This window comes from Schistocerca piceifrons, chromosome 3, assembly GCF_021461385.2.
Source record: "Schistocerca piceifrons isolate TAMUIC-IGC-003096 chromosome 3, iqSchPice1.1, whole genome shotgun sequence".
In the NCBI taxonomy this organism is placed as follows: domain Eukaryota; kingdom Metazoa; phylum Arthropoda; class Insecta; order Orthoptera; family Acrididae; genus Schistocerca; species Schistocerca piceifrons.
The window spans coordinates 552,704,587-552,726,650 of NC_060140.1; positions in this window are offsets into that span (position 1 = coordinate 552,704,587).

The window sequence follows — 22,064 nt, forward strand, 5'->3', positions numbered from 1 at the left end:
CTGGGTGCTGGCAGCTGTATTACATTTACAATCAATTTTAGAGCACAGAACGAGAGGTTATGTGATGATCACAGGGATAGTACTGACATAAAATAGAATTGCGAAAAATAATGGGGAATAAGTATAAATTGACCAAATATACACCAAAATGGGCAGAACAATTTGTACATGGGAACAAGTATGCGGCAGCAAGAGGAATCCGAGAAAATGGCGACATGGAAGCGAAGGGAATGAGGAAGCAGTCAATTTTTTTCCGCCAAGGTAGCATTATACTGTACATATATTGGGGTATCAGTGATACACGCAAGTTGACTACTGTATTTGACACTTTTCAGAAAGACTGATGTCACGTAATTAGTCTTTGTTGAAATTACTGTAAAATTGTTAAAATTGTTCACACAATCAATTTTAATGCTTATTATTTCAGTACATCGGCAGAGTCTTTTCCATCCCATCCATCCATTGTCATGCTGTTGGTTATCACATAATGATGGACTGACAATGCTTGTTTGAGGCACGTTCTGGGGATAGGTAGCACTGAAACAGTGATCACGTACAAGCCTGCAGTATGAGGAATCAGTAGAAATGGAATGCTGAGCCATCAGCTATTCTGTCACTGTGACAGGTGAGTTTAAATGTAGATTTCGTGAATCACATTCGGACTGTAGTTTGGAAACAGACACAAAACTTTTCCAATTTCTTTATGTTGTAACTGAATTTTATGCGAGGTGGCGCAGTGGTTAGCACACTGGACTCACATTCGGGAGGACGACGGTTCAGTCCCGCGTCCGGCCATCCTGATTTAGGTTTTCCGTGATTTCCCTAAATCGCTCCAGGCAAATGCCGGGATGGTTCCTTTGAAAGGGCACTGTCGACTTTGTTCCCAGTCCTTCCTAATCCGATGAGACCGATAACCTCGCTGTTTGGTCTCTTCCCCCAAACAACCCAACCCAATTTTATTTAAAATTATCCAGTGTGTGTGGTGTGTTATGGTACAGCAGTAACAACATGATTTACACTGTGTGAAGCCTAGAGGTAACTCAGTTGACCTATATTCCCTCCAAAATTAAAAAAATGGCTCTGAGCACTATGGGACTTAACAGCTATGGTCATCAGTCCCCTAGAACTTAGAACTACTTAAACCTAACTAACCTAAGGATAACACACAACACCCAGTCATCACGATCCAAAATTAAAAAATTCCCGTCAGGGGGGGGGGGGGGGGGAATCGGCAGGGGGGCGTGGCACTTGACCACCATCTTGAATGACGTCAATCGGGTCATCAGCTGGTATATCTGGTATATTTTCCCCCGACTCCTATTCAGTTCCGACTTAAATTGGAACGATCATGTGTGTAAAGCTGGAGAAATGGCAGCAGTTGCAAGATGCATCAGGGCTACCTAAAACAAGGTTCGAATTTTACTGTAGCAGATAGGTTCGAAAAACGTGGCTCATTTCGAGATATGAGAGTGCTAGAAATATGGTTCAAATAGTGGCTGTAATCAATAAAGGACTTCTCCATAGGATCCTACACAAGTATGTGTTTGAATGGGAGGACTCAATTCCCAATCCCAGTATACTCCAGCGATCACTGTCTGTATTCAATGTCAAGGTATTTGTCTGGGCCAAAAACTACCTCATTCAGAGGTACTGTCGTACCTCGATTTCTGTAGCGAGTATGGCTTTTAACATGGATACTTGTATGCACCTGTAGAACCAAGACCGCTTGTGATGGTAATATGGTTGTGTTTTTCAACATCTGATGGTTTGTAAGACGATTAGGCCCTATTGTAACGTCGACACGTACCTGTTTTAAGACTTTTGGCGCTTTTGCGCTGAATGTGCCAGACACGGTACATGCTGTGACAGGAAATACGAGCACTTTTACTCCTCGGCTTATCTGCATTAAACAGTCCCGCGTCATGATACTAATGGTCGATCCAGTGTCAAGCAATATTTCAACGTTAACATCATTTATGTTTGCTGGAATTATTGCCCAGTCTGGAACCGCGCGACCGCTGCGGTCATAGTTTGTCATAGTTTTTGGTTCATGTACTTCCACGATCCGCACAGTATGATCCGAATTATGATGCATATCATGTCGCATATTTGATGCTCCATCGCCCATTGATAAGACTCCCTGTGTTTGATGAGGACTTGATGTATTTTTTCCATCATCCCAACGAACATTATGCTTCGGATTATCTTCCGATGGTCCAATACAGTTAGGGTCATCCTCTGGATACATGTTACGCTTATTGGTATTACCACTACGCACGTTCACGTCTCCATATCGACGTTTACGATCTGGCTTTATTGCACTAATCTGATTTACTTGGTTAACATTACCTTCATAGTTACTTTTAGCACAGTAAGTATCTCTTTTATTTGGGTTACAATTATTATTCTTATTGTAACCTTAGGACTGAGGTTGTCCTCTATCTTGTGACGTGTTTTCCGTATTATTATTATCATAGGTCAAATTGTTATTATGATTGTTAAGCAAGTTGCTATGAGGGTGAGTAGACATTTAACTACTACTCATCTGTCTCACATCTTCCATAATCATATCTATAGAGTCAATTACTGATAAAAATTGACCCACGTCATAGTCAGGAACATTTATTAATTTCTCGCGTACATGGATAGGCAACCTTTCCTTTCAAAATTCTGATCACTTCTTTGTGAGAAATCTGATCACTCCAATATCGTGTCTTATTTAGGTATTTTTCAAAGTATTACCTTAAAGCAATTTTTTTGCTGTTAAAATACTCGGGTAGACAAACCTCTTTTCGTAATTTCTCCTGTTTACTCGTTGAACAGTATTTAGCTAAGGAAAGCTGTTCAAACCCAGTGCAAGCGTTGCAACTTTCGCTTGTTTGTGCAACCCACAATGCTGCTTCTCCTGTAATTTTGGGTACTATAAATTGAAGTCTGTCATGTTCCAGCCAGATGCACGGAAATAGTTTTTTGAAATTATTGATAAAAATTTTCGGATGGAGATTGTTCTTTTCAGTGGAGAATCTTTGAAAGTGCCTACTTTTGAAAATACTATTCTGGACCGTTAAGGAAGACAAATATCCGCGCTGACCAAAAGTATCATATTCTTTCCAAAAAGAATCATCAGCATCCCACTGTAGATTATCATAACAGTTGAATATCGGAAACATAAACTCGTTTGTTTTTTGACCTACTCTCTGAACGTTCGTCCTCAGTTAGCAAATTCTGTGGTGATTTTTGGTCTAACTCTGATAATTTATGATTGGTTTTCTTTTGCCATTTAGGAAACTCATCAACTATTTTGTCTTTAATTAGCTGAAATTCACTAGTGAATAGCTCAACTAATTCATCATTACTAGATTGGTGTTCAATGGTAGCTTCATTTTGATGGGATTCGATAGCAGTCTCGACCTTATCTGGAATTTCCTTTCTCTTTACTTCTATCCATTCAAATAGATCTTCGTCAAGCCTTTTAGTTTGATCTACTAAATACCTGTCGATCTCCTTATGAGCATCCGACTCAAACTCAGCTATTTGTTTCGAAAGGTCTTCTATCTGCGTGTTAGCACTGAAACAACTACCTTCACACTTTACCATCATATTGGACAGATTATCACAACTTTTCAAAACTATTTCATATTTGTTTTCTACATCAGCGATTTTTTTCATTAATTTATTCTATTGATTCTCAAAGGTGTCAGAAAATTTTAAGTCCAGTTCTCTAAATTTCGCATTTATCTGGGTCTCTCAATCGGTCTTTAATTCTTTCTTAGTATTTTCCAATTTCTGATCAAAGCTATTAAGTTTACTTTCCAAAGAATCCATTTTACCTTCTAATGAACTAAATTTGGCCTCAAATTTTTCGTTTAACTTTTTATTGTCCTCCTTTAATGATTTATTACCTTCTTTTAGTGAACCTATGTACTCCTTTAATTGTTTATTATCCTCTTCTAGCGAAATAAGTCTTCCATTCATCAAACCCATTTGAGTATTTATTGATACTAAAATATCGAATATTTTTTGATTAATATTTCCAATTTTTGGATCAGCTGTTGATCTACTTCCAAAACTTCGATATCTCTATTTTTCTCCACATTGGTTATCCTACTTGCCATTGGATCTGGTTCTACTGATAGCTCTATGTCATTAACAGTATAATCGTCTGTACATGACTCCTGTTCCATACTAGGCTCATTGGAGACATCACCTGTGTCATCATCACTTTCCTCCCTCTCTCTAATCGTTTTCTTACTCGACTGCACATTATCATGTAGTCTTTTGGTTCGTTTCGACGTGATCATACGGTACTGAATTATACACTTTTCAATATATAGGGTAAGGTGGGGTAAATCCGACCTAGTAATATCTTGTGGCTCTAAAACTCTTATCCAAGGTCGGATCTTAACGTTATATACGTTAAATTATAGGTAATATAAAGGAAGAACTGTTTGCAAAATATTTTTGCTATACCATAAATAGTTTTTTAGATATCAGTATTTTAAGAAATGTCTATTTTTGCCATTAGTAAAAATGGTGGGGTAAGTCCGACTCCCTATTTGTTTGGCTGATTTTGCACAGAAATAGTTCTAAATGAACAGCTTTTACTGGGAAATAATTACAAGCAATTATGTTTTTTTACACAAACGAACAAAATGTATTCAAAAAATAACAATGTTTAGAGTACTGAATGTACTGAAAGTTAAATGAATGTAAATTTTAATTGAAAAAACATGATTTCATTGTACGGTGGTGCAACAGCAATGTCGATCTTAGAATGTTAAAATCACGAGTGACAGCTCATAAAGCCATTCCCATCGGTATTGCACAAACTGCTCGGCTAATATCGTTTTGATTGCGTTTTGTCGCTTTTAGTTTGTAATTTAGTACCATTTTCCTAAAAATAAACAAAAATTCACTTTGTTTACATGAATAAAATATTCCATATACATAAACGACAAAAAATATGCGCTCAGATTTACCCCACCGTTTAGCGGTCGGATTTACCACACCATACCATGTTTCATTTAACACACTATAAATAATTTACAGATTTTCAACAAAAAGGATATATACACTGAATAGGTCACTATATGCACTACACAAATCACTTACCGTTTGTTTTGCGATCGTTTTATTTATTAAGGTAAATCTAGTGTTGCAATTTGCACAAAAATTAAATTGAAACAATCGAAATCACAAGACACACTTGTCTTTTGGGTATCTAAATGTCAAATGTGGCAAAGTTGTCAAGGTGATATTTTCGTTATTTCGAATGCTCTATATGGTAACACTAATGCGAAATCGCTCCGTTTTGCCGTTTCTTACAAATACAGGGTGGTCGGGTTTATCCAACCCGTCGGATTTACCCCACCTTACCTTACCATAATCACTAGTATCAAAATTCCTTTCTCAATTGTGTTAATTTAATTATACCTGGTGGTATCTAGATTAGATTAGATTAGATTAATTATTCATTCCATAGACCCACAAAAGAGGGGATCCTCCTGGGTGTGGAACATGTCAGATAAACAAATTACAAAAATGTAATTAGAATAACTTGAGTTTCATTAATTTTAATGATCCTCAGTCAATAAACAGTAAAATGATGTACATGAATTAAAATTGAACTTCTAATATTTACAGGTTTAATACTTACATCTGCTTTCCATACATCCATCATTCACACAGTAGGTAGTCACTTGGCTGTTACAACCGAGCATTGTCAAAAATTAAAGTATAATAAATTTTCATTAAAATGGTCTACTGCACTTTTGAGAAATTCATGGGTGGAATAGAAGGAGTTGGTCACCAAAAATTGTGCCTTGTCTGAAACTAAACTCTTAATGGTTGCTGGTAACTTATTGAAAACATGAGTTGCTGAATACTGGACTCCTTTCTGGGCAAGAGTAAGTGATTTTAAATCTTTATGTATATAGTTGTTATTCCTAGTATTTATACTGTGTACTAAGCAGTTAGTTGGAAAAAGAGATGTATTATTTACAACAAACTTCATTAAGGAATAAATATACTGAGAAGCTGTGGTTAGTATGCCCAATTCTATGAATAGTTTCGACATGATGTTCTTGGATTTACACTGCACATTACTCTTATTATACATTTCTGTACTATAAAAGTTACCCCAAAATATGATACCATATGACATGGGGTGAAAATAAGCAAAATATGTCAGTTTTTTATATTTATATCTCATAAGTCTGACATCATTTGCATTGCATATGCAGACTTGTTTAGGACATTCATCAGTTTGTTAGCATGTCACTCCCAACTGAATTTATTATCAAGTTGTTATCCCAAGAATTTTACCCTCCAACTTCTCCTATTTCCACGTTATCATAATTTATACACACACTAGAAGGAAATCTCTTGGAAGTTCTGAACTGCATATAGTGGGTCTTTTCAAAGTTAAATGACAGTGAATTGGCTATGACCCACTTATTAATGTCTGAAAAAATTTGATTAGCTGCCATTTCTAAATTTATATTTGATTTACTATTTATTGCAATGTTTGTGTCATCTGTAAATATGACAAACTTGGCACCTGGTAATGGAACATATGACGGGTCATTAATATATACAAGAAAAAGTAGTGGAGCTAGTATGGAACCTTGGAGAACACAACATATAATTTCTTCCCAGTCAGATGATGTCTGATTGTCTACTGATGAAGTGTTACGTAATGACACCCTTGGTTTTCTATTAGTAAGATATGACTGAAACCACTTTGCAGCACTACCAGTGATGCTATAATATTATAATTTAATTAAAAGAATGCTGTGATTCACACAGTCAAAAGCCTTTGACAGGTCACAGAATACGCCAGTTGCCTCTAATTTGTTGTCTAATGAATTAAGGACATTTTCACTGTAAGTGCCTACTCAATATGAGAACCCTTAAGAAACCCAAACTGTGACTTTGACAGTATGTTATTTTCTCTAAGGTGCTTAAGTAGACACTTGAACATAATCTTTTCAAAGCTTTTTGAAAAATCTGGCAAAAGTGAGATCGGTCAGTAATTTGATGGCATTTCTTTGTCCCCTTTCTTGTGGAGAGGTATAACATCAGCATATTTAAGCCAGTATGGGAATGTTCCTGTGATAAGTGATTGATTACACAAGTAACTTAAGATATGACTGAGCTTACATGAACACTCTTTTATTAAATTTGTTGATATACACTCCTGGAAATGGAAATAAGAACACATTGACACCGGTGTGTCAGACCCACCATACTTGCTCCGGACACTGCGAGAGGGCTGTACAAGCAATGATCACACGCACGGCACAGCGGACACACCAGGAACCGCGGTGTTGGCCGTCGAATGGCGCTAGCTGCGCAGCATTTGTGCACCGCCGCCGTCAGTGTCAGCCAGTTTGCCGTGGCATACGGAGCTCCATCGCAGTCTTTAACACTGGTAGCATGCCGCGACAGCATGGACGTGAACCGTATGTGCAGTTGACGGACTTTGAGCGAGGGCGTATAGTGGGCATGCGGGAGGTCGGCTGGACGTACTGCCGAATTGCTCAACATGTGGGGCGTGAGGTCTTCACAGTACATCGATGTTGTCGCCAGTGGTCGGCGGAGGGTGCACGTGCCCGTCGACCTGGGACCGGACCGCAGTGACGCACGGATGCACGCCAAGACCGTAGGATCCTATGCAGTGCCGTAGGGGACCGCACCGCCACTTCCCAGCAAATTAGGGATACTCATGCTCCTGGGGTATCGGCGAGGACCATTCGCAACCGTCTCCATGAAGCTGGGCTACGGTCCCGCACACCGTTAGGCCGTCTTCCCCTCACGCCCCAACATCGTGCAGCCCGCCTCCAGTGGTGCCGCGACAGGCGTGAATGGAGGGATGAATGGAGACGTGTTGTCTTCAGCGATGAGAGTCGCTTCTGCCTTGGTGCCAATGATGGTCGTATGCGTGTTTGGCGCCGTGCAGGTGAGCGCCACAATCAGGACTGCATACAACCGAGGCACACAGGGCCAACACCCGGCATCATGGTGTGGGGAGCGATCTCCTACACTGGCCGTACACCACTGGTGATCGTCGAGGGGACACTGAATAGTGCACGGTACATCCAAACCGTCATCGAACCCATCGTTCTACCATTCCTAGACCGGCAAGGGAACTTGCTGTTCCAACAGGACAATGCGCGTCCGCATGTATCCCGTGCCACCCAACGTGCTCTAGAAGGTGTAAGTCAACTACCCTGGCCAGCAAGATCTCCGGATCTGTCCCCCATTGAGCATGTTTGGGACTGGATGAAGCATCGTCTCACGCGGTCTGCACGTCCAGCACAAACGCTGGTCCAACTGAGGCGCCAGGTGGAAATGGCATGGCAAGCCGTTCCACAGGACTACATCCAGCATCTCTACGATCGTCTCCATGGGAGAATAGCAGCCTGCATTGCTGCGAAAGGTGGATATACACTGTACTAGTGCCGACATTGTGCATGCTCTGTTGCCTGTGTCTATGTGCCTGTGGTTCTGTCAGTGTGATCATGTGATGTATCTGACCCCAGGAATGTGTCAATAAAGTTTCCCCTTCCTGGGACAATGAATTCACGGTGTTCTTATTTCAATTTCCAGGAGTGTATTATCATAACCACTAGAATGCTTTGATTTCAAGGACTTTATGGTGGATTCTATTTCTTTGGGTGAAGTAAATGTCAATTCTATTTTACTGATATTGCTTGGGTGCACTGGTCTCAGATATTCCATTGCATTATTTACTGAACCTGACAACCCCATGCTGTCAGTAAAACAGACAAAATAATTGTTTAAATGGTTTGCAACACAACATGCATTTGTTACCAGGGTTCCATTTATTTTTAGAGCTATTTGTTCCTCCTCATTTCTGATCCTACCTGTCTCTGACTTAAGTATATCCCATATTGTTTTTATTTTTATTGCTGGATGTATTTATCTTCTTCTCATAATGCAGGTGTTTAGATTTCTGGATAACCTTCTTCAAGATTTTGAGTAATTTTTGAAATGAGCTGTAATACTAGTATCAAAGGTGTCCCTACATATCAGATGGAGTTTCCTTTTTGTCTCACATGATATCTTTATCCCTTGCGTGATCCATTGTTTCTTATTAGACTTCTGCTTAATTTGAGTTACCTTCAGGGGAAAACAATTTTCAAATAAGGTGCTAACTTTATTAATTAATGTTTTGTATTTTCCATTTGTGTCTTGGATGCTGTAAACATCCATCCAATTAATATCTTTGAGCAATCTTCTAAATTTCTCAGTTTTTGACTGTTTTATTGGCCTTCTGTACTCAGTTCTGATAGATGTTTTACCCTGACAATTTTCAAAATTTAATGTTAGCTGTTGCACATCATGGTCAGATAGCCCATTTACTACTGGTTTTGTAATGTGGCTTAGTGGCCTACAATTGTCTATTAAGATATTATCAATGGCAGTCTTTGAACATTTCTATACGCTTGTTGGGAAATTTACAGTAGAAATTAAACTGAATGACAATGTAACTGATTTCAGTAACTGTTTGCTGACAGTGTTTTTCAGGACATCTATATTAAAATCACCAGCAACCAGTAGTTCTTTGTTTTTTAATTTTAGATGAGATAATAAGTCTTCAAGGCCGTTTATAAACAGGTTTAAATTTCCTGAAAGTGCTCTGTATATGGCTACTATTTTAAAGGACATATTATGAAATTCTATCTCTGTTGCACATGCTTCTAAGCGCTGCTCTAAGCAAAATTTATTAATGTCAGTATTCTTAAATTTAAAACTGTTTTTAACAAATGTGGCAACTCTTCCTTTCTCCATATTTTGTCTACAGAAGTAAGAGGCTAACTTAAATTCTGCAAGGTTTAACATATCTATACCAGTGGTCACATGATGTTCCGAGAGGCAGACTATATCAACTGTGTTCAATGACTCTACTTCATCAATGCACATTAGTAGTTCATTAATTTTACTTCTGAGCCCTCGAATATTTTGATGCACTAAAGATAGCTCGCATTTCACATTTACCGAGATGAAATCTGGTGGAAATAAAATTTCTGCTGTTTGCTGTAAATTTTTAACCAACAGCTGTGTTCGCTGATCCAGTGTGCCAGGATTATGCTGTTTGATTTCTTTCTCAAACTGAAGGTTTGTGTCAATCTTTACTTCTCTCAGAGCTTGACTTCGTTCTGTCCTACCTATCCTTAAAACGGTGCTGCTCCAACACCTATGACCACTGGTATATTACCACTCATGATAGTGCCCCCCCCCCCCCCCTTACATTTCCTGTTATTAGCCCAGCCAGTTTACCCTTCCCTTTCCTGTTCAGGTGTAGGTCGTGTCTAGTATAATACCACCTACTGAGAGAATCAACAGGAACCAAACCAATATGTGACCCTGCACCCAACCCAAGTAGCTGTTCCAGCTCCAAATTAACTGTCTCGGCAGAAGAGTTTAAATGAGGTCAGTTATGGCGTCTCAGAACAGACACAAACTCAACACTGGTATGTCTTGTTGCTGATGCAATCTTTGCCAAGTCACACTCTATATTATACCCAGGATTTCTGTCAGTACTATTGCCTGGCCCACCCACAATAACCACGGTGTCTTCCGTGGTAAAATGTTTACTGAGTGAACCTAAATCGTCTGTCACCTGACCCAGACCAACACTAGGTTTAAAAAAATTTATGACCTGGTATTCTAATCCTAACTAGTCCTGCAAAAGTTGGACTACACTTCGGGCATGTTAACTAGCTAACAACAAAACTTTCTTTCTCTTTGTTGACTTCCCTACATTCTTATTCAATTTTCTACTGAACGTTTTTTGTGCCCTCTCTACACCTACCTCTGTCTGAGGCTCATCAATTTCTAACTGAAGCAACAGGTCAAATTTATTCTTCGCATTCATCACAAAGCTGTCTGACAAAGTTCTAGGTCAGTTCCTCCTGTTACCTGTTGTTACCTCCCACCGCTCTTTACCCTTCTCCCTCCTTAACCTGTTCAGATCTTCCCTAGTCTGTTCTAACTGTACCTGAAAGGCAGCAACTTTCCCTCCTGTTCCACTATTTTCCTATCTCTACTGCGTATCTTAGAGAACCACTGATGAGTCTGATCCACCTTCCCATTTCCCACGCCGCTACAGTCATCCAAATGAAAAAAAACTACTGCAGCCATCACACCAAACACCGAAGCTAACAATTGTACGGCACGTCAGGCACTTTTCACTCATGGTAAAAATCTTACTTTAGCGAGAATAACAAGAAAACAGGTTTACGAAAGATTAGGTCTAGTCTCAATAGTGTGTAAACAAACTTACTTTAGTGACAATAAGTTAGATTACCGAAAAAAGAATAAAAACACGTTTACAAACATTTGGCCTAGTCGCAACTTCATGTAAACAAAGCTACTACCAGAATGAGATTTTCACTCTGCAGCGGAGTGTGTGCTGATATGAAACTTCCTGGCAGATTAAAACTGTGTGCCCGACCGAGACTTGAACTCGGGACCTTTGTCTTTCACGGGCAAGTGCGCTACCATCTGAGCTACCGAAGCACGACTCACGCCCGGTACTCACAGCTAGTTCTGCATGGTTCGCAGGAGAGCTTCTGTAAAGTTTGGAATGTAGGAGACGAGATACTGGCAGAAGTAAAGCTGTGAGTACCGGGCGTGAGTCGTGCTTCGGTAGCTCAGATGGTAGAGCACATGCTCGCGAAAGGCAAAGGTCCCGAGTTCGAGTCTCGGTCGGGCACACAGTTTTAATCTGCCAGGAAGTTTCATATCAGCGCACACTCCGCTGCAGAGTGAAAATCTCATTCTGGAAACATCCCCCAGGCTGTGGCTAAGCCATGTCTCCGCAATATCCTTTCTTTCAGGAGTGCTAGTTCTGCCTGGTTCGCAGGAGAGCTTCTGTAAAGTTTGGAATGTAGGAGACGAGATACTGGCAGAAGTAAAGCTGTGAGTACCGGGCGTGAGTCGTGCTTCGGTAGCTCAGATGGTAGAGCACTTGCCCGCGAAAGGCAAAGGTCCCGAGTTCGAGTCTCGGTCGGGCACACAGTTTTAATCTGCCAGGAAGTTTCATATCAGCGCACACTCCGCTGCAGAGTGAAAATCTCATTCTGGAAACATCCCCCAGGCTGTGGCTAAGCCATGTCTCCGCAATATCCTTTCTTTCAGGAGTGCTAGTTCTGCCTGGTTCGCAGGAGAGCTTCTGTAAAGTTTGGAATGTAGGAGACGAGATACTGGCAGAAGTAAAGCTGTGAGTACCGGGCGTGAGTCGTGCTTCGGTAGCTCAGATGGTAGAGCACATGCTCGCGAAAGGCAAAGGTCCCGAGTTCGAGTCTCGGTCGGGCACACAGTTTTAATCTGCCAGGAAGTTTCATATCAGCGCACACTCCGCTGCAGAGTGAAAATCTCATTCTGGAAACATCCCCCAGGCTGTGGCTAAGCCATGTCTCCGCAATATCCTTTCTTTCAGGAGTGCTAGTTCTGCCTGGTTCGCAGGAGAGCTTCTGTAAAGTTTGGAATGTAGGAGACGAGATACTGGCAGAAGTAAAGCTGTGAGTACCGGGCGTGAGTCGTGCTTCGGTAGCTCAGATGGTAGAGCACTTGCCCGCGAAAGGCAAAGGTCCCGAGTTCGAGTCTCGGTCGGGCACACAGTTTTAATCTGCCAGGAAGTTTCATATCAGCGCACACTCCGCTGCAGAGTGAAAATCTCATTCTGGAAACATCCCCCAGGCTGTGGCTAAGCCATGTCTCCGCAATATCCTTTCTTTCAGGAGTGCTAGTTCTGCCTGGTTCGCAGGAGAGCTTCTGTAAAGTTTGGAATGTAGGAGACGAGATACTGGCAGAAGTAAAGCTGTGAGTACCGGGCGTGAGTCGTGCTTCGGTAGCTCAGATGGTAGAGCACTTGCCCGCGAAAGGCAAAGGTCCCGAGTTCGAGTCTCGGTCGGGCACACAGTTTTAATCTGCCAGGAAGTTTCAAAGCTACTACCATTTGTACAAAATTTCCATATACCGGAACTTAAAATTTACGATGTGTTTCGCAAAATAAGAGTTAAACAACAAAGGGATACGCTTTTCCTAACTTTCTGGAACGGAACAGAGCAATTAAATGAGATTCTATAAGTTTTACTGACTAAAATGTATGCAAGAATACGGTCGTAACCCTACTTCATATTCCTTTCGCGTTTTCTGGAATAATATTCAAAGAGAAGTGAAAGATTTAATAGTAAACTTGCAAAACACACTAAAACACGTATTAAACTACTTTCCTGAACTAAACTGAGTTTTATTGCAGTCTAAATCACTTATCTGCACAAAACTCACACGTCTCGCCTGGTGCAGGCTACCAACTCTCCGCTTACTTTTAGCGATTATGGAAGTGTGCTTCCTTCGCTGGACTGATTCGCTGGCTGCTACAGTGTTCTTCAACTCCAGGGTTCGTGAATCCGGATGGCACTCGACTTGATGCAGCAAATCCTCCGTGATCGAGCCGCTCGTTGAGGCGCCACATATACCGTGACGTCGTTGTGTTTTAGGAGCCACGTATACCGTTTGTATATGTATATGTGTATGTCGTCTCTTCTTTTCCTCGTCGATGTCAGAGCATGAGAAATGTTTATGTTTGTGTTTGCCTATTTGTTGTTGACAACACAAAACTACACGGCCACAGTACCACATGATTCCAGAATAGCTAGCTTAATACACACTCATGCTCATAAATTAAGATAATTGCAGAATGTGGTGACACACAACGTGGAACTACATAAAACTGGCGCTAATAGCATAGGCACATAGGAAACACACACGACACAGATTTGTAAGTCCACGGTATTGGTGATAAGTTGAGAAAACCGCCCTGAAACTTATTTGCTACAAAACGCCATTGTTTTCTGGGCATGTACCCTGACATCAATATGGGATATTGAAATATTCAAATCTCGACTATAATTATAAAACGGGAAGGTACTGTTTAAACAGAACTCAGGGAAAAGTTGTGATCTAAATGACGATAGATTTATTCATCCTTAACATTGTAAGACAACAAAAATGACAAAAGAAACATCACACAAACATTTTTTTTATTTGACAAACTCTTTCAATAACATGGGGGCTCTGGTGGACAAAGTGATCAGCTGGGGATTGACACACGACGCTAACCAGAACACTAATGGCTTTATCTGACTTCATACACATGAACCCGGGATATGTCACTAAAACTACACCACCATGAAGCATCTATATTCTGCCATTCCAAAATGAAAAATATGTTTCGAAAGAACAGGGTGCTGAGAAACATATATTCGAGCCCTACGCTGTAGCAGCGAATACTTTACCCTCCTGCTGGTCAGGGCGGCACACCACGGTGCGTTTGGTGACTGAAATCACGGACGGCCGCTATATGTTATTAATGGTGCACGGCTGAAAAATGCAAGTACCCGCTCTCGCGTTCGAGTAATCCGGAATGCAGGTACTTTCATATGAGCCTTTGAAAGCCTGGCGAAAATTACTTGCAAACTTGCTTTAACTGACTGAGAATACATAAAATTACAGAAAATATAACACGAAATTCGAGAAATTCAGCATGACTGGCTGTACCCGGACACTCAAGGCCGAGAAAAGCTTAAAATTATGCTCAGGCTGCAATCACTTTTACCCCTCCCCATACCCCTGCAAACTACATTGATTTTCCTAACACATACTTCAACAAAGGCTACATAAGTATTACATAGAAGCGCCATATTAAAGCAGGCAAAACATATGTATCTCAATCCACAACTGTGTTCTCACACATACAGTGGAATATACACCGAATAGCCAAAGAAATTGGTGCACCTGCCTAATATCGTGCAGGGTCCCCACAAGCATGCAAAAGGGCCACAACACAACGTGACATGGACTCTACTAATGTCTGAAGTAGTGCTGGAGGGAACTGACACCATGAATCTTGCAGGGATCGCTAGAGTACGAGGGGGTGGAGATCTCTTCTGTACAGCATGTTGCATTCCAGATATGTTCAATAATGTTCATGCCAGGGGACTTTCGTGGTTAGTGGTAGTGTTTAAACTCATAAGAGTGTTCCTGGAGCCACTCTGTAGCAATTCTGGACGTGTGGGGTGTCGCATTGTCCTGCTGGATTTGTCCAAGTCTCTCGGAATGCACAATGAACATGAATGGATGCAGGTGATCAGAGAGGATGCTTACGTATGTGTCACCATCAGAGTCGTATCTAGATATTTCAGGGGGCCCGTAACACTACAACTGCACACGTACTACACCATTACAGAGCCTCCACCAGCTTGAACAGTCCCTTGCTTACATGCAGGTTGTCTCCATATCCGTACACGTCCATCCGCTCGATGCAATTTGAAACAAGACTCCTCTGTCCAGGCAACATGTTTCCATTCATCAACAATCCAATGTCGGTATTAACAGGCCCAGGCGAGGTATAAAGCTTTGTGTCATGCAGTCATTAAGGATACACGAGTGGGCCTTCGGCTCCAAATGCCCCTATCGGTGATATTTCGTTGAATGGTTCCCACTATGACACTTGTTGATGGCTCAAAATTGAAATCTGGTGCAATTTTCGGTCGGGTACACTTCTGTCACCTTGAACAATTCTCTTCAGTCGTCATTGGCCCTGTTCTTGCAGGATCTTTTTCCGGCCGCAGCAATATCGGAGATTTGATGTTTTACCGGATTCCTGATATTCACGATACGCTCATGAAATGGACATACGGGAAAATCCCTGTTTCACTGATACCTTGGAGAAGCTGTGACATCGCTCGTGCGCCGACTATAACACCATATTCAATTCACTTAAATATTGATAACTTGCCATTGTAGGAGCAGTAACCGATCTAACAACTGCATCAGACACTTGTTGTCTCATATAGACTTTGCCGACCCAAGGCCGTGTTTTGCCTGTTTATATAAATGGATATTTGAATACAAAGGCCTATACCAGTTTCTTTGACGCTTCAATGTGGATATTGCCGGATTACGGTTGGTTCTCACAAACAATGCTATTCCTTAAGTATTAAGGAGAAGGATCATCTCGTTTATCAGATTTAAGCCGTTCCCTAGACTTTTCTGTAAGAGAGTGGACAGATGTCACATATATCACCTTTAATAGTGTGATGGGGGTGTACTCTAGAGATATTGTGTTAGGACGTAATTGTATTGTCCTACACATGAGGAAAACTCCCTAGTATCGGACCAGGACTTACTTGTGCAGGAGAAATGCTACCAGTGCAGTGGTGATGCTACTGTAAACAGCAGCTAGAGCGGCGGATATACACTGACACTGCCTTTCTAGGACATTAGTATAGTGTAGACGGAAGTAGTTTCATTATTTTAAAGTTTGTCACTGTGATGGTTTGGGACAGGAAACTTGCAGGGTGGGGTGGTTGTATGTCTGATGGTGGACAAATATATACTGCATTAGAGTGGTGAGAGCATTGCATTCCCTCAACTAATACTTCTGTAACCGTATGGCTTTAACAATATAGCATTTTTAGGTGCAGAACCATGTTTATGCTCTACAATCATTTTTATCATGCCGATACCTTCTTGGTAGCGACTCCAGACAGTGGAATAATGCTTCAGAATTCATAGCACAATTGATTTACTTGAAATGTTTCAAACTCCATCTGTTTGGAACTCTATCATGTATGAACCACACATTTCTTCGAAACCATCTGTTATACCAGTGCTACACTCTCATGTCTATTATACACCAGTAAGAGGTGCTACCCTCCTCGACAGGCATACATCTGGAGAGATATTGCGCATTTGGATGCGTGCCGTGGGTAAGATTAGTTTTACGTGGAGGATTGGTCAAGGACAATGTAGGAGGGATCTGTCAATCTCCGACTTTGTCCCATGAATGCGAGGATACTTAGTGACACCCAGCCACACAGGGAAAGATGAGCAACCATAATCGCAGATTCTGCGCTATGGTCGATGCGCTGGAAAATGTAGATGACCTAAGTGCATGAGTGTAGGACGCAGTGTAGTGTTCTTTGATGTACATTGCTGAATGGACGTGCTACACAGTCATCTCTCTGCATTCGCAATCTAGTGTATGGCACCTGCAATGTGGTGGAGGGCCGATTTAGTGATGATACAGAAATTTGGGACGCCTTCCGTCATTGGCTGGCGTTGAAATTACAGAACAACTGGTATACATTGATGTATATGACCGAATGGAAGTACTGCACAGTCATCTACATTGAAGAGACAAGGAACCTGGTGCACCCTCCTAATATTGTGCAGGGCCCCCGCGAGCACACAGATGTGCCTCAACATAATGTGGCCTGGACACGACTAATGTCGGAAGTACTGCTGGAGGGAATTGACATCATGAATCCTGCAGGGCCGTCCATAAATCCATAAGAGTACGATGGGGTGGAGATCTCTTCTGAATAGTATGTTACAAGGCAGTCCAGATAAGCTCAATAATATTCATGTCTAGGGAATTTGGTGGCCAGTGGAAGTATTTAAACTCAGAAGAGTGTTCCTGAGCCACTCTGTAGCAATTCTGGATGTGTGGGGTGTCGCATTGTTCAGCTGTAATTGTCAGCTCCCTCTGAATGTACAATGGACATGAATGGATGCAGGTGATTAGAGTCATGTCTAGATGTATCAGGGGTCCCACATCACTGCAACTACATATGCCCCACACCATTACAGAGACTCCACCAGCTTGAACAATCCCTTGCTGACACGCAGGGTTGATGGATTCATGAGGTTGTCTCCATAGCTGTACAATTTGAAACGAACTTGTCCTACCAGTCAACATGTTTCCTGTCATCAATAGTCCAATGGTGGTGTTGACGGACCCAGACAAGGTGTAAAGCTTTGTGTCATGCTGTCATCAAGGGTACACAACACGGGCCTTCGGCTCTGAAAGCCCAAATCGATGATGTTTCGTTGAATGGCTCTCACACGGACACTTGTTGATGGCCCAGCATTGAAATCTGCAGAAATTTGCGGGAAGGGTTACCATTCTGTCATCATGAACGATTCTCCTCAGTCGTAATTGGTTCCGTTCTCGCAGGATCTTTTTCTGGCCACAACAATGTCAGGGATTTGATGTTTTACCAAATTCATGATACTAACGGTGCATTCGTGAAATGGTCATTTGGGAAAATCCCCACTTCTCAGCTACCTTGGAGATGCTATGTCCCATCACTAGTGTGCCGACTAAAACACACGTTCAAACTCACTTACATCTTGATAACATGCCATTGTAGCAGCAGTAACCAATCTAAAAACTGCACCAGACTCTTGTTGTGTTATACAGGCATTGGTGACTGCAGTGCCGTATTTTGCCTGTTTACATATCTCTGAATTTGAATATGCATGCCTACAGCAGCTTCTTTCGCACTTCAGTGTGTCTGCATTCGCATTCTAGTGTATGATACTTGGAAAGTAATAGGGGAGGGGGGCTGGGGGATTTAGTAACGATACAGAAATTGGGAAGCAATCTGCCATGTCATTGGCTGGTGTTGAAATAATAAAAAGCTGGTAAAATTGCTAAATGCTAGTGCTATCAAATGCGGTGCATATTACAGTACATCATCTGGTGTCTTTCCCATCTGGTCCATCCACTTGTTCACAGTTGATTACCACTTAATTATTAACTGGCACCACATGGTCGAGATGCAGGTAGCCTCAGTAGCACAGTGGATTTTTACTACTTGTCACTGTGGAGCATAGTATTAAACGTAGGGGTCATCACCTTCAGACAATTGTTTGGAAGAGTTCTACGATGCAGCAGAGTTGTCCTATTTCCAGATACGGTAATACCCTCCAATTGTTTTTTTTTCCTTTTTCACCAAAAAGGTAACAGTATCTCATTTTATTTCTACTATCTCACATGTGGTGTGAACAGCACCTTCCAGCGATGGTCAGCACCGGAACTATAATCACGTAAATGACTGCAAAAATGAGGAAACAATGCTCTTCGAAATGGAACACTGAGACATCTGCTACCCCGTCACTGTGGAAGATGAGATTAACCGTATAGGTCATCACCTTTGGATAGCTGTTGTAAACGCTCTACAATGCCGCAAACTTCTCCAGTTACCATATGTTGCAATGTCTTCCACATTTTTCTCACTGAGAAACATCGCCTCTGTGTTTTATTTCTACCTACCTGTTTGTTGTAGGAGCTGCATAGTTTACAGCATGCTATGTTCAGCTTTCTGTGAGAGCCAATGGGACAAAATCTTATAATGTTTGTTTAGCACCTGACACAGATTTTGAAGACATGGCAAAAAGACAAAGTGTTTGGCGGTGTACAAAACTGTAGTTGTAGGCTGCTTGGATGTGTTATAGACAAAACTCAATGTATTAAACTGCTTATGAAGGAACAATGTAAGAATCCGCTCACATGATTGATCGTCTGTTAGATATGGTCTTCCTCCAGTACAGTCTATAATGCTTTATGGTGGTCTGTGCAAGTGACTTCAAACACTGATCACCTGCTCCAATGCAGCGATACGTGAATATGTAATATGCTCAATGTCAACGTGCAGACAGTGTTGGTGTCTTGATGTATCGGAAGAGAGAGAGAGAGAGACGGTAAAATCCTATAGGAGGTTCTATTACAAAGGGTAATATAACTCTTAAATTTTGGATGCAGATAGTACAAAACTGTAGTTGTAGGCTGCTTGGATGTGTTATAGACAAAACTCAATGTATTAAACTGCTTATGAAGGAACAATGTAAGAATCCGCTCACATGATTGATCGTCTGTTAGATATGGTCTTCCTCCAGTACAGTCTATAATGCTTTATGGTGGTCTGTGCAAGTGACTTCAAACACTGATCACCTGCTCCAATGCAGCGATACGTGAATATGTAATATGCTCAATGTCAACGTGCAGACAGTGTTGGTGTCTTGATGTATCGGAAGAGAGAGAGAGAGAGACGGTAAAATCCTATAGGAGGTTCTATTACAAAGGGTAATATAACTCTTAAATTTTGGATGCAGATAGTTCTCTCAAAACTACACCGATTTTGCTCATGAAAACTAATAGAAATCGGCTATATCTGTTCTCGTGTTTATAATTATCGTCACGATTGCATGTTTCAAAACAGATGTTACTGCAAGTCCTATGTTATTTCGAACTTCATAAGCTCTAAGTATAAAGTATACACCACTTGAATTATAGCTCGTTGTGGAACCTAGAAGTAAGAGTATTTTTCCCCGACACGTGAGTAGATTGTGTGAAACAGGCTGCGATGATTAAATTGCTGACAAAACTAGAATGCAAGAATCTGCTGTGTGATAAAACTTTATGGACACGTCAGTAGAGGTGAGTTATGGGTAAAAAACGTCAAATGTAAGCACGCAGATGGTATTTGACTTTGATGTATCGGAAGACAGAGACCCAGTAAAATCTTATAAGAGGTTCTACGAGGTGCATTCAAGTTCTAAGGCCTCCGATTTTTTTCTCCGGACTGGAAAGAGATAGAAACATGCGCATTGTTTTAAAATGAGGCCGCATTCATTGTCAATACGTCCCAGAGATGGGAGCACCGTACGGCAGATGGAATTTTACCGCCAGCGGCGAGAATGAGAACTGTTTTAAATACTTAAAATGGCGACGTTTTCCTTACTTGAACAGTGTGCAATCATTCGTTTTATGAATTTGCGTGGTGTGAAACCAATTGAAATTCATCAACAGTTGAAGGAGACATGTGGTGATGGAGTTATGGATGTGTCGAAAGTACGTTCGTGGGTGCGACAGTTTAATGAAGGCAGAACATCGTGCGACAACAAACCAAAACAAACTCGGGCGCGCACAAGCCGGTCTGACGACATGATCGAGAAAGTGGAGAGAATTGTTTTGGGGGATCGCCGAATGACTGTTGAACAGATCGCCTCCAGAGTTGGCAATTCTGTGGCTTCTGTGCACTCAATCCTGCATGACGACCTGAAAATGCGAAACGTGTCATCCAGGTGGGTGCCACGAATGCTGACGGACGACCACATGGCTGCCTGTGTGGCATGTTGCCAAGCAATGTTGACACGCAACGACAGCCTGAATAGGACTTTCTTTTCGTCGGTTGTGACAATGGATGGTACGTGGATGCCATTTTTCAATCCAGAAACAAAGCGCCAGTCAGCTCAATGGAAGCACACAGATTCATCGCCACCAAAAAAATTTCGGGTAACCGCCAGCGCTGAAAAAATGATGGTGTCCATGTTCTGGGACAGCGAGGGCGTAATCCTTACCCATTGCGTTCCAAAGGGCACTACGGTAACAGGTGCATCCTACGAAAATGTTTTGAAGAACAAATTCCTTCCTGCACTGCAACAAAAACGTCCAGGAAGGGCTGCAGGTGTGCTGCTTCACCAAGAATACGCACCCGCACATCGAGCTAACGTTACGCAACAGTTTCTTCGTGATAACAACTTTGAAGTGATTCCTCATGCTCCCTACTCACCTGACCTGGGTCCTAGAGACTTTTGGCTTTTTCCAACAATAAAAGACACTCTCTGTGGCTGGGGCGATTACGTCGAGAAGTAACGCCAGTTTCATCGATTTCGGGTGAGTAGTTAATTAGAAAAAAAATCGGAGGCCTTAGAACTTGAATGCACCTCGTATTACAAGGCAGGCTCTCGCGATTTGTTTCGTAAACGCCAACGTGATATAGCATCGCATTAGTAAAATGTAACCAGCAATAGTGTACAAAATAGCAACGTCCTCTTGAATTATAGCATGTTGATGTCAAACCTAAAACGGTTTTGCTTTCCTGATATGTGGCTAAATGACGTGAAGATTGTATTCTCTAGTGTTATTTCACGTGTTGAAATATTTTTAATACACACGTGCATGACAGTTTATTTACAGACACTGTTTTGAACACGAGTATGCTCTCCGGCCGCGAAATTTGTCCATCAAGTGGAAAGAGATTGCTTAACATCGATGTTCCTTCTTTGGAGTTTAAATTCTCGCTTTTTCTTTACTTCGATGATGGTTTCGAAATTATGAGGACATTATTTGGCGAAAGTTAATTTTTGCAGCAAAATAGTAGAGGGTTTTGTCCCAATTT